Source organism: Equus przewalskii, chromosome 3, assembly GCF_037783145.1.
Source record: "Equus przewalskii isolate Varuska chromosome 3, EquPr2, whole genome shotgun sequence".
In the NCBI taxonomy this organism is placed as follows: Eukaryota; Metazoa; Chordata; class Mammalia; order Perissodactyla; family Equidae; genus Equus; species Equus przewalskii.
In genome coordinates, this window is record NC_091833.1 from 3,593,458 (window position 1) to 3,603,856 (window position 10,399).

The following is a 10,399-nucleotide window of genomic DNA, read 5'->3' on the forward strand; positions in this document are numbered from 1 at the left end:
GCTCTCAGCGTCTTATGGCCACATGGCCTCATGATTGATGCCCGGAGCCTGCCTTTTCCTCTTTGTAAGGCATCTGTGGTGTTCATCAACAGGCACCTGGTTCTAGGTCCTTTTTCTCCCCTACTTTGCAGCGGCAGAGCTCTTGCATAAGGCAGTGCACCGCCTCGCCTGTAGCCCATGCTGCAGGTGGACCACAGGTGGAAGTCTTAGCAGGTGCGCTGCTACTGCAAGCCACGGACCATTCTCCACTACCACCGGTGATGGCGTCGTCATTTCTAGCAAGCTGGTGACTTCAGAATCCCATCCCTTGAGTCTGTTTCCTGCCAGCACTCCTGGTACCAACTACATTAGCTCAGCTTCCTAGAAGCAGAGCCCGAGGCAAGGATTCAGGAGCACATAACTAACCAAGAGGGCTCTCCTCCAGAAAAGCCTGTAAGGGAGGGAGTCAAGCAGGATAAGGAGAGAAAGAGCAGGGCAAGGTGGTACCCTCAGGAAAGTCCAATCTCGTCTGAACTATGACGACGGTCACGCTGCGGCTGTCCCCCCTCGAGGCCAGAGTCTTTTGTCCCTCCTGACCAGCCATCACTGGCTGTGGGCTGCCCTTGCTGCCTGCTGGGGTTTGACTTCCAAGGCAAAGTACCTCCCATCCGCTGAGGGCAATTCACCAGAGAAGGGGCAGCTGGAGGCCAGGAGGTGCTCTGGGAGGGGACAACAGCATCCTGAAGACCCCATATAATTCAAAGCCAGCACAGTTCAAGACTGACTGTTCCATGAGGTGGTGTGTGTTGTATTCTTGGGACGCAAACAATACAATGATAGTGAATTTTTTTCAGCAATGTTTCTGACATTTTACAGAGCGTGGACTCCTAAAATCACAGCATATCATGGCGGTTGTTTGGTCTTCTTCAAAATAACGTTATCCTCTCCATTCTCTAGCCCAGACTTACCGATGTTTAGCGGGGGGTGTGTGTGTGTGTGTGTCTGTTTTAGCACAAACTCTAGCACTGCTACCACCCTTTAATAAATGCTTGAGTAATGTTGTTAAAAGACTAAAATATCTTTTGAATCATAAGATCAGTTAATGTTAATGATAATGCACATTAGTCCCCAAACTTACTGTCAGAAGTTGTGATGGGGGAACAACTGCATGGGTGACACAGTAATGACAGAGGATGGCAGGTCCTTCTTTCCACCAGCTAAAGAGACATCACCATGATGTAATTACATTTATATGTAATCACCATATAAATGTAGTTTCAGCTCCTATGGCCTACTAATTTTGAAATTACACAATTCTCAATGAGTTGTTTTACTTTGGGGGGATTTCAAATTTTGCATGTAACATGGAGACTATTATTTTTATATAATGTGATTTCAAAATCACATCATTCAAATTCACATCAAATATAACACATGGTGTCTTCTAATACTTTTCTAGATTTGCTTTTTACAGTTAGCTTCATAATCTGGTAGGAATTTATTTTAATATATGATGTGAGGTAGGGGTCGGGCCTTTTTTCAAATGGAAAACCAGATGTCACGATCTCATGTATTGAAAACTCCATCATTCCCCTGATTGTGCCTAAAACATGTGTCTATTTCTGGACCTTCTATTCGACTTTTCTTGGTTTCTTTGCCTAATTTCATCTGTTTCGTGCTCTTTTAAATACTTTATGGTCTATTTTAATATTTAGTAGAACAAATGCCCAAACAATTGTTTTTCTCTCTCAAATGATATTTAGCGCCAGCTTGTCTGGTTCCATAAAAAATTCTGTAGAGATGGTGCTTGGGCTGGGAGTGAATTTATGGTTTGGTTTGGGGAGACCTGACATCTTTACAATATTGAGTGCCTCCATCCAAGTCTACGCTTGTGTCTTTCCATTTATTTGGGTCTTTTTTTATGTCCCTCAGTAAATTTTTAAGGTTTTCTTCTCATAAGTCCTGAACATTTCTTAGTGATGTTTTTTCCCAGGTATTTTATATTTTTTGTTTTCATTGTGAACGAGCCTGGGGGTTTCTGGGCTTATACTTACATCATGGCCCAATTCTTTAGGCTTGGATGAAAAGAAACGTTTCTAGGTCCTGAGTGCAAGTGGCTGTCCCCCACTTGGCAAATCAGAAGGTAAAACTGACCGCAGAGGCGGGCTCAGTTTCTCCAGTGTGCAGTCCTTGGCTTTGACCTGGACTAAAATGCCTCTGCGCTCCCGTCTTGGGTACGGGGACAGTTCGCTGCATCTGCTCCAGTGAAGATGGGTTCTGAACATAGTTATGTTACTCATTTCTCTGATTGCCCTACCCTCTGCTCTCCCTATTTGTTTCCTCAGACACAAGGTTGCTTTGGTCTTCTCTTGCTTTCTCAGTGGCTCTGGTGGTTGTCACTGTGGTTTCCTCTGCTCCTGCCGACCTCATTCCATGTGCTTCCCATCTTCCAGGAATTGTGGACAGGTTCTTGTTTCTCCAATGTGGATTCACTCTTCCTCTTTTAAATACAGCTCTGCTTTTCAAGGTTTGGGGCAGGAGGACAGGGAGATGGGAACGCCTAGATTGTCCTCCCGATCCTGTTTTGTGTATCCATCATTCTTAAGCCAGGAGAATCTTAGATATGTTTCCATGGTGGCACGGGAGCCCGCAGAGCTGGGAACGTTGCACATACTACAGGGAAGAGGCAATAACCGATGTGATGCGGTCCCTTGGGGACCACGAGGGGCAGGGTTCAAAGGTCAGTGGCTTTAGACAGGCAGCATGGGTCCAGGGTAGGCACAGGTTCGCAGGTTTGCTGGTGAACATGAGCTGTGTTCTCATTTGTTCCTTCTGTGTTCGCTGTGAGACAGGACGTGAGGTTATCATGGGGAGAGGGAGAGTGTTGAAGAGAGGAGCCAAGGGGTCCTGGCAAGGGGCAAATGGCTGGAACCATCGCTGCGGAGAGCGTGAGAGGGAGCTGGTGGGGAAGCAGGCTTCCCGGGGTGCGCAGAGAGCCAGCCCTCGGAGCTGACGTCCAGCCCCCAGGGGCCGCCCCGGCCCAGTCCTCAGCCACTCTGAGAAGCGTGCTGGTTTGGAAGCTGGAGAGCTTGGCAGGCTCTGGTTGACCCTTCCCGCCTGCGATTCTCTCTACGGACCCAGGTGGACCAGGCTCAAGCTCTCACGCTACGCTTGGAAGCTGTGGGACGCTGGGAAAATTGCCCCCCTTTCTAAGCCTCTTGTTCTCTCCTGTTCGGAGGCAATGGTGACATTGGCTTCACGGGGTGTCTTTGAACGACACAGGGCACGACGTGGCATGTTCAAAAATTCGGGGGACATTGTAATGAATTGGGCTGTACTGATACCTATGGCTGACCATTCCTTTCTAGGATAGAAAAGCATTGCTGAGGTCAAATCTGGGAGGAAAGAGAGAGATTGAGACGGATAATAACGTCACCCTCTGGTTATATTTTGACACTGACCCTTATTTCCACCCCACTCTGAGGCCTTTTCCCTCAATTCTGTGGTGTCCCCTCGACTCTGTCATGTCCAATTTCTCCTCCTCCTCTGCTCGCAGATGAGAGCTGGGATCAGGCACCTGCATCTCAGGGGCAGTTTCTCTGACACTTGGTCTGGGGGGCAGACAGAGGGTCTCCCTGCTGATACTGATGCTCTAATTGCTCCCCTGGCCCCAGCATCCAGCTTCGACGTGGAAGCCTCTTGGGGCTGGGTTCCTTTGGAGGGTAAGCTGAGCACATTCAACCCACGCAGAGGACCATGCTGCCTTGTAAATGGCATTTCTGTTCCAGGGACGGCGGCCTCTCCCTACACGCGCTAACCAGGCAACCACAGATTCCACTTGCCCCCAGCCAGGTGGGTGCCTGCGGGGGCCGCCAAAGTGTGACCCTGTGCACCCACTGGAAAGGCTCTGGCTGAGCTGTGGTCACAGGCTCAATTTGCTTTGGGTACAACTAGCCATATCCATGGACACTTTTTCTCATCATAGTTTTAAATCTGGAGAGAGCTCCAGAATAAACTTTCCAGAGAAGTCCTGAGCATCGCTGGCTGTGTCTGCACTTCACTCCTAGAAAGCAGGAGTGGTCAGACAGAAGTTGGTATCATCGGCAGGGAAAGAGCACAGTTTCGGACAGCACGATCTGATCCGTAGCTTCTGCTTCTCCATGCAGCCTGGCCCCGGGGCAGGACTCTCCGGCCTGTCCCACAGAGACTTCATGGAGAAGTGAGAAACCTGTGCCCAGTGCAGGCAAGTTGGAGAACTTCAATGCGTAACTCGTTCTTCTCCCAAATTCCTCTTTTCCCCTTATTTACTTTTTTTCAGAAAACGTGTGATTTTATATGCTTTTCTCTGCATGTATTAAACAAATTGCACAGCTGAATAGCTTTTCTTAAAACCTGGACATTCACCAAAAAGAAGTTTGCCAGCATAGACAATTAAGCTTTCTTCTTTGAACAATGGAGTGACTGACTGGCACATTTGAAATGCAAGCGTGTTTTTTTATTCCACTGTTCATCCTTCAAGCTGATAAACAGCAACAATGGGAAACAGCTGGGACAGGAAAACATTTGAGTTTGTATTTTCAAAGCAAGCAAGAAAGAAACCCGTCAGTGTGGGCCAGATCCTGTCGTCCGCCTGAGGGCGAGCCGGCATTTGGGGAGGGAAAAATGCTATACATATTTCTAATCAAACATTACATATTTATTAATGTGCAGCTGGTGCATTGTATTCGGAGGGTTGGGGGGGGTGTCTCCCCCACCCCCACACCACCCGCCTTGTTCCTCTAATGTGTCTTGTCTGGCAGGCTGGTATTGTTCCATAACTGACATCACTTTATAAGAATCCAGAGCTGCACACACTTAATAGGAGTCATGGAGACAATTGCTCTCTGAGCACTTGAGTCCCTGGGACGTAGGTGCCATCTGAGCCTCACTTTCTGTTCTGGGAGCAGGATGGATGGGCAATGGAGGTATTTTTAGGCAGGTGAATTGGGGATACTGTCTGTGGGGAAGCCCTCAGCACCTTCACTGATGCCCCGACACCACACACTGGGGTCCCTTCTGTGATGGCAATGCCTGCTGCCCACGTGTCCGTGTGCTTTCTAAACGTGGCAGCAAATTTATTTTGATGCTTATTGAGATTGAACTTGCTGTGCATTTCATCGGGAGCAAGGGTTGCAACTGTTCATTAGGTGGGGAGGCTCACCTTGTCAATTTCCATCGAGCGCTGGCACCAGCGATCACTTTATCATCATTTGTCAGCAGCCACGACAGGTTTTACTCAGCTCTGATTCCTCCCGGGCCCTGCTGTCATAACTTCATTGGCTTTATGGTGGCAGCTGAGCTCCCTTGTGTGACTGTCTGATAGATCTACTTTGGCTTAATATTGGTAATACGTTAAATGCAAAAGAAGGCAGAAGAGAGGCGAAAACATGAAACAGCAGACAAGCCACACTCCTGCAACGCCCCCGGCCCCACCCTAGCCTAGCGTCCTCATCCATCTTTGGAAATCCCATTATACTGAGTGAGGGAGGGAATGGGCCTCTGAGAGCTTGGAAAAATTGAATCTGAGACTTTAGCTTCCCTCTGGTCTTGTGACCCAAAGGAATTCAGTAGAGGAGGGTAGAAAGGGTTCTGGTGTAGGGGTTGGGGGCACTTGGCTGCTGGGGCCCGGCTGTGGCCTCAGTCTTCCCATCTGTTTACTGAGAGGAGCAAGAAGGATATCAGGTTCTCACCCTCAGATTCATACTAGCGCCAGGCAGCCATAGAGATGAGCGAGTGGGCCCGGTGAGGACTGCGGTGAGCTGGAGGCCTTACCTTGGTGACCTGCAGCTGAACGTTGCCCTGGGTGAATGCAGGTCCCGCAGACCCAGGGGGTTGGATTTTTAAAGAGAAACTAGAATCTGAATTTTTATGTCAACTGTTTTAATTGTTAGTGTTGCACTGAGTTAAAAAAATGTAAAACTCCCATGCTGTTGATAAAATAAAATGTCTTGGGCCGGCCCTGTGGCCAAGTGGCTCAAGTTCTGCGTGCTCCACTTTGGCAGCCCCAGTTTGCGGTTCAGATTCCGGGAGCAGACCTACTCCAGTCATCAGCCATGCTGCAGAGGCATCCCACATACAAAGTGGAGGAAGACTGGCATGGATGTTAGCTCAGGGCTAATCTTCCTCAAGTGAAAAAAAAAGTCTGCTGGCTTTGATTAATGATGATGATATCATCTGATGATGATGATGATCAATGACAGCTAACGTTACTGAGTGTCATCGCGAACCAGGGACTGCTTCAGACAGGTTTCGCCCTCACCACAGTGCTATCAGTCAGGTACCGATGGCGCCCCTGTTTCACAGTGAGGAAGTGGAAGCACAAGAGGTAACTGGCCCGAGGTCCCTGTCCTTGCTCTCAGCTGATCTGGTAATTTACTTCCAGTGACTTGGAGATATACTGACAAGGGACTGGGCCCGTGTGGGAAGTATCGCTTGCATCTGAAGATAGATTTCTTGACAAAGGCCAACTTAATTCAATGTTCCATTTAGAAAAAAACCTATGCTGCCCTTTACAAAAAATATGTGTTTTCTGGAATTTTCCATCTCTGTACTATCACTGTCCTTCAAAATCCTGGGCTTTCCTTAAGTATCAGGGACTAACCATGTTAATTTCTGAGTTGTAGGGCAGCGGTGAAGGACTTGGCTTGAGGTTTCCTGAATTTATCACAACCTACCTTCCTTCATAGCGTAGAGCTCCGTCTCCCGTTTAAAGAACCGCGTGGAGACTCGAGCTGCCTGCTCCGGTCCCTGCAGTTCAGCGGCTGGGCCTCCTGATGGACATTTACCTGAAACTTATCAGACCCTCAACAAACATCTGTGGATGAATGTTTGGTGAATTAAAATTTGAATGTAGGGTGTTGTGAGCAAGGATTTCTTTTTTCTTGGCCACTGACTGTGTTTAATTTTTTTCCTGTCATCTCTGGTTGTCATTCTTTGCACATACTCTCACAGACCAACACACACACATGCGTGCATACACTTATCTGTGGTTCAACACATGCCTAAGCACAATGCTTACATGTGGCCACACATATACATGTGCACACACTTACATGTGGCCCAGCACGTACACACATGTGAATGCACGTACTTACATGTGGTCCAACACACACGTGCAAATGCACACACTTACATGTGGTTGCACATACACGCATGTACCTGGTTGGTGTAGTTCAGATATACCTGTGGGGCGGGGGTTTCATTGCATCCCTGAGTGATCCTGAATCCTGCCCCAGGCTTGGGAGTGATGAAGTAAGTTTCTCTTGCCCTAACATGGGGGAGAAGGCTGGGGGGCTGTTCCTGTTTCTTACTTGAGCCTCTTGGCTGCCCCAGTGAATGTTTGACATTGGCTGATACCCAACACTCCCAGGAGGTGGTGGATGATGTTCACTGGTCTGTGTAGCGTTCCCAGGAGCACCCTTCGGCTGTGTGCAGTTCCATCCCGTGAGTCCATCCGGAAAGACCTCCCGGAACCCTGCAGGTGGGTGGATGAAGGGAGGCGGGACTTTCTGGGGTGTGATGTGGAGATCGACCACACAGTCAGCGTTCTTTGTGCATAAGCATGTATGTACGCACACACGCTGCAGCAGGTGCCCACAAATGTGTGCAGGCCACTATGGGATGCTGCCGGAAGGAACCTGTCCAGTGCAATGTGCCCTCTGCTGGCTTGACCAGGGAACAGCGGCAGCCTGGGGCTGAGCTGGGTCACGTGGTTCCCGCAAGCGCCACCTCAGGAGTCGGATTCCAGGAATGGCTTCGTCTCCCTGGGGAAGCGGAGGGTGGTAGGATCCTTGCGACTCCGGCCATTAACCTTTCACCTGGACTCGCATTTCATTCCAGGCCTTTGTGGAGGCAGTCTTTCTGTAAAGGAGTGCAGGTATTCAGGCAGGCGGCAGGAGATTCTGTTAGACTAGGACTGTGGAGGTTGGCAGGGTGGGGGATGAGGGGTTCCTGTCCCTCTAAACCCACTTCAAATGCGAGGATGGAGAAACGGAAGGAGGGGCTGGTGAGGAGGGGAAAGTGGTCGTACAGAGAATAATCGAAGATAATAACAGTTGTCGATAATGCAGTTGGAGCACTTACTGTATACCCATACTGTGCTAGGTGCTTTCCACAGATAATTTTTAACACTGACAACCACTCTATGGGTCGCTATCTTTAACATCTAGGTCCATTTCTCGGATAAGGTAACTGAGGCTCAGAGAGCTAACTCAGTCCACACAAACTTACACAAAGAGTGCCTGCAGAGTTGGTCTTCAAACCCAGGGCTAAAGGACTCCAAAGGCCTCTCCTGTCCCCAGAAGACGGCCAGCTGCGGAGCCCCGCAGCCCTGAAGGCTGGAGCCACCCTTCCAGGGCCTGCCTCTCCTCCTGTTTCCTGGTTCCTAGAAGAGTTAGCTCAGGGGCCGCCCCGTGGCCAGGTGGTTAAGTTCGCCCGCTCCGCTGCGGCGGCCCAGGGTTTCACCGGTTAGGATCCCGCTGGGCGGACACGGCACCGCTCATCAGGCCACGTCGAGGCGGCGTCCCACATGCCACAACTAGAAGGACCCACAACTAAAATACACAACTGTGTACTGGGGGGACTTGGGGAGAAAAAGCAGGAAAAGAAAAAAAGGAGATTGGCAACAGATGTTAGCTCAGGTGCCAATCCATAAAAAAAGAAAAGAAAAGTTAGCTCAGTCACCAGCCTGTCCTCAGGACCCCACAAGCCAGAGCTGTCCCTCCACTGGCTGGGAGGGAGCGCATCCTTCGGGATACTTTGTGTTTCCGGGAGGAGAGAAGCTGGGAGCGGCCTCTGGCTGCGCGGCGGTCAAGGTTACTCGGCCGCGCCGGCCTCATCTGCATGGGCGCTGGCGCCCGGGGACGGCAGATAAGGGCCAGGCGGGCTCGCGGCCCCGCATTATCACCCGCTTCCTTCAGCGCGGATGAATATGTAAACCCTTCTGCGGCCCCTGATCGCAGGAGCCGGGGCGCGTCCGCCGCAGCAATTCCGAGGGTAAAATTGATTAATATTTGTTTTCAAAATGACACGCGGTGATGTATGGGCCCTTTTACAACTTAAATTAATACTTTAAAGAGATGAATGGTCTCTACAGAGGGTGTTAAAGTTCAAGCCCGGGGAATTTGCATATTTATATTACAGCCGACTGATAGTAATTGTGGGAACGGGCTGTAATGCTGTTCGTTTGTCATTTTCAGCGGGGCGCGCTTCAGCCTGGGACCTCATTAACTCCCCAAGCCTCAGCCCCTCCGCCCCGCAGGACACGGGCTGGCGGCTGGGCACTGAGGGCCTGTGTCCAGGCCGCAGTCCCCCGTCCTGGTCCCCAGGAGGGTGAACCCCCCTCAGGCCTGGGCACCTGTTTTTGGGGGGCAAAGACACATGGGCAGGGGTGAAAACAGGTGCCTTGAGCCCAGAGACCCCACATCCTGTTTGTCTTAAATCCCTCTCCAACGTAGCCAGGGTCTGACCCGTTTCTTACCGTCTGTCTGTGCGGCCCGCTCTGGCCCCTCCCACTCTCACAGGGTCCTGCCATCCTCCCGTCTTAGTGTCTTAGTGAAGGTTCTTCCAGAAGGACATCCGAGACGAGTGTTTGAAGGCAAGTGGTCTGAGAGGCGATGCCAGGAAGCGATGGTAGGGAAGGGAAGGAAGCCATCGAGGCCAGTTACCAAGCAGTGACCTCCCGGAGCCCCTGGGCGCAGTCCTGCTGGGGCACCTGGGGCAGGGCTGTGGGGCACACTTGGGCTGTCCTACCTGGAGGTGAGGAAGCTGGCATGTTTTGTCTTCGACTTCCTTTGTCCTTGGCTGGGGCTGCTCCTTGGGTATGAGTTCCCGGGCCTCCTGCTGTCTAAGTTCTGGCTGCAGGAGCCCACAAGGGAGAGTCCTGGGCGCTGCCACTGGGCTGGATGGGCTGGACTGCCACCGGGCGTGGTGGGGGCTGCAGGCAGCACCTAACCCGCCTCCCAGCTTCTGCCCTGGCCTCCCCCAGCCCCTTCTGCCCTCCACTTGGCTGCTAGGCCCATCCTTCTTTTTTTTTTTTTTTAAAGATTTTATTTTTTCCTTTTTCTCCCCAAAGCCACCCCCGGTACATAGTTGTATATTCTTTGTTGTGGGTCCTTCTAATTGTGGCATGTGGGACGCCGCCCCATTGTGGCCCGATGAGCAGTGTCATGTCCGTGCCCAGGATTCGAAGCAACGAAACACTGGGCCGCCTGCAGCGGAGCGCGCGAACTTAACCACTCGGCCACGGGGCCAGCCCCAAGGCCCATCCTTCTTAAATAGTATGAGTATGAGTCTAGGTCAGGTCGTTCCTCTGCTCAAAGCCCTCCTCTGGCTCCCCTTTTCTCTTTGGAGTAAAAACCAGTCTCTTCGCCATGACCAACGA